The 3,596-nt window shown below is 39.2% G+C and overlaps 1 non-coding gene across 1 annotated transcript; it reads right to left on the reverse strand.

The window, feature by feature from the left end:
* Window positions 1–3,299: 3,299 nt before the first annotated feature.
* Window positions 3,300–3,373, reverse strand: trnai-aau (transfer RNA isoleucine (anticodon AAU)). The gene has a single exon. It is a non-coding gene; the product is annotated as a tRNA-Ile (tRNA).
* Between the last annotated feature and the right edge of the window lie 223 nt (window positions 3,374–3,596).

The raw sequence follows: 3,596 nt of genomic DNA on the forward strand, positions 1-3,596 counted from the left end.
AGCCAATGTTCAAATGGCTCTCTGTGCAGTGAGGAAACATATCATAAGGAAGTGCAAATTCCACTAAAGTTTAAGTAGGATCACTGAATTCAAAGTCTAGAGCACTATTACACTATGACTTCTAACAGTAGCGTAAAAACAATAATGTCTTATTCGTTTTTAGAAAGGAATGTAAAAGTTTATGAAATATTCTTAAAAAGAGGACAATTTGATAAGGAGCTTGGTCTTGCACAGCTACCAAAACCCAGGACTGAACTAGGAGTCTTTTGATATTCAATCTAACACTCACCCAGCTGAGCTATTTCAGCTAGTGACTAAATACTTTTGCCTGGTTTCGTTCAAAATGTTACCAATGAATGTAGGTCATGTTCATGTCAGAGGAAACTGTCACCTTTATCCCTGGTGAGCTAGTGGCTAGGATTCTCTTTCAAACTTAATTTTTATGTGGATTAAAAAGAAATATGAATACCTCTCTTTATGACCTCCTAATGCTCATGCATACCAAGTCTAGTATGCATACAAACATCGTCAGTATACTAGGAATACAGAATTTGACAAATGTTTGTCAGAAGCATCTGAGCTTTATTGCTGGTTGGTGAGTGGCTAGGATTCAACACTTTCACCACTGCGACTTGGGCTTGATTCCTGGTCAGGGGACGCTCTTTTTGCTCACTTAAAAAAGAAGCTTGTATGTGAAAAAACAAACTTCCTTTGAGTCAGATTTTAACTGACAGACTAAGGATAACAGTTTTAAATTCTACAGTCCTCCACTCTACCAACTAAGCTATTGAAGGCAACAGACATGTAATCCCATAAGTCCAAACACCAGTATGTTGGCAAGAAACACGGCCAGTTATGGATGTTTGAATTGTTAAGTTCATTTGACACAAAGAAGAAACATTGCATTGTACGAGTTGGAGATGTTCAGCTACCAACAGATATCTCTTGATTACATTTGGATGCATACTGGACTTTGTGTACAATCAATAACTACTGGTACTAACTCAAAGTATGTTTCCCCCTTCAGTTTTATTTTATGCCAGAATAAAGACTTTCTGTCTTTAGAATTCTACATGACTCAAACTGAGATGCAGCAGATCACTTAGCTAGAACAAAGGGTCTTGTACTACAATAATGACTTTTGCATTATTGCCCATAAGGTCCACCTCTTTTTTCTTTAACCCTCAGATCATCCCGTAGATGTTAGAATTATTCTAATGAAATTATAATTAACATTTTAAAAAATTCCTTAACATCACTCTTAAAATAACTTTTACCTTACAAATTATTTCTTTACCAGCAAATTTGAGTTGGTATGAATTAATCTATTAATTTTTCGTTATTATTTCATTAAATACATGCCCCCCCGCCCCCTACAAAAAGAATAACAGTCCAAATGAAAGGTCTAAATGAATCTTTGCAGTAACAACAGTCTTTTATGCTCTTCCAACCACCCCACCTCCCCCCAGTGGACACACCATGCTCCAGTACATGATTCTGGAGTGCTGCGCTATCTGTGCTCCCCACTAACTCTTCCTACCTGCTGGGGTTTCTCCTTCCTGGACCTGCCTTAAAATGCTTAAAATGACAGCACCTTGCCCTCCATTTACCTGCAACATTCTGCACTGTCACAAACAATATTTATGTGCAGATTAGCAGATGAACCTCACCTGGATGATCCACATTTCATTTCTTTGTACTGTTATAATAATGAGTTACTGTATTTCTACCCAGGTGTTCTATTCAGGTGAACTGTGCTCTGTTTCTATCTCCTATGATGTCTTTGTGTAGGAATGCTGTAGTGTATCTTTCATGCTTACAATTTGTCAGCCATCCTCTACCCAACTCATCTCTGGCCAGGTTTATCCAGGGTTAACCGAAGGAGGATGAGTTCCCTTTTGAGTCTGACACCTTCCAAGTCCCTTCCACCATTCCAGTGAGTTTTTCCTACTGTCACCCTTGCCAATGTCATTTGGCTTATTTATCAGTTGTCACAAGGTGTTAACGTTATTATGCACATGTATATAAAATGTGTATATACTGTATATACATATATATATATATATATATATTTGCAGTTTGGATTGGATTATAAAGTGAATTTCATTGGTGAGTACTATATTTTTTGGTGACAAAGTATAATCTAATCTTTACAAAGCAGTGACCAGAAAGGAAGAGCTAGATGAGGCTTTGGTCCCCATGATAGTTAGAGACACACAGCCATTTAGCATAGTTGAGGATAAAAGCTTCAGGGACTTGGTAGCAAAATTGGATTCAACTTATATTCTCCTAACTAGGAAGGTATGTGTGGTGACATGGATACATTATGAGAGTAGTATTAAAAATATATATAATTATTTTCTTCCTTCCCTTTAGACTGTAAAGGCCATGGTTGAGGCCAAATGTCAATAAGAGAAAGAGAAGGCCAAAGCTGAGGTCCAGAAAATTCCTGCAATGAGTTTGTCAGCAGATATGTGGACATCTCTTAATGTGGATGCCTTCTTGGCTGTGACCTGCCATTTTGTAGATGACAACACATTTCTGAAGTCTACACTACTTGGTGTTGTGAAATTCCTGCAGGCGCATACGGCTGAAAATTTGGCCTGTGTGAAATCCTCTCTTATGGAAGAATGGGGAATAAAATAAAGTCACATGTCTGGTTACTGATGGCACATCTAATATGATTGCCTGTGGAAATAGCTGAAGCTGCCTCATGCGCTTCAAAAAAAAAAAGAAACTGAGGTTGAAACAAGGTGTTGGAGCGATTAGTAGAACTCAGGGAGCCTGTGGGGGCAGATTTGGCGGGTTTACAAACTGATATTCCTGCGCTGATCTCTGATGTGTACAGTAATGTATGTGGGTGCCGGTCTATACTGTATTCTTTTCACAAGGCAACTGTGGAGCTGTCAGACCTCAGTGGCAGGCATAATCATATCCCAACACATTTCAGACTAAAGGATTTGAACTCCCTGGCACTTCCAGACACCTAACTGGCTATAATTTGATGGGGAGGATGCAGGTTGTCTGCATGCCTCTGGAATTGCTTCTTTGACCTATTCACACAGCGATCGAGAGCCTTACACTAATGCCAGAGTCCCTCTGATTTCATACTTTTCTCTGCATTGTCCAAGATTTGTAAACAAGCACAAATCCATGGGTAAAGTTTTGTAATCAAGAACACACTCTCATGTACTTGGAACATGTCTTAGCAGATTGTGATTTACAAGCAATGTCATAAGCAACACAAGTTCAAACAGGTGGTTTGTTGACAAGGGGTCATTCATCAAACAAAACCCACATGGCCCATATGGGGATCGAAACCATGACCTTGGCGTTATTAGCACCACGCTCTGACCAACTGAGCTAATCGGCCTTTCTCCGTTCATTTCGCAGTTTTTGGTGCAGCACTGAAGGGAACCTTTCCATGAAATTGTAGACTTGGTGTCAACAAGATTACGGCCACTTTTTCGACCGAGCATAGGTGAAAGTTGACACTTATTGTTCCCTCTGACAAATGGTTATTCTGCAGCCAACTTTTGAATTAAACTTCAAAAGCAAATGTGGAGAAGCTTTTGTTAAAGAGCAATTCAGTGCAG

This window comes from Electrophorus electricus, unplaced genomic scaffold (genome assembly GCF_041902795.1).
Source record: "Electrophorus electricus isolate QZ-2024a unplaced genomic scaffold, ASM4190279v1 Scaffold48, whole genome shotgun sequence".
NCBI lineage: Eukaryota > Metazoa > Chordata > Actinopteri > Gymnotiformes > Gymnotidae > Electrophorus > Electrophorus electricus.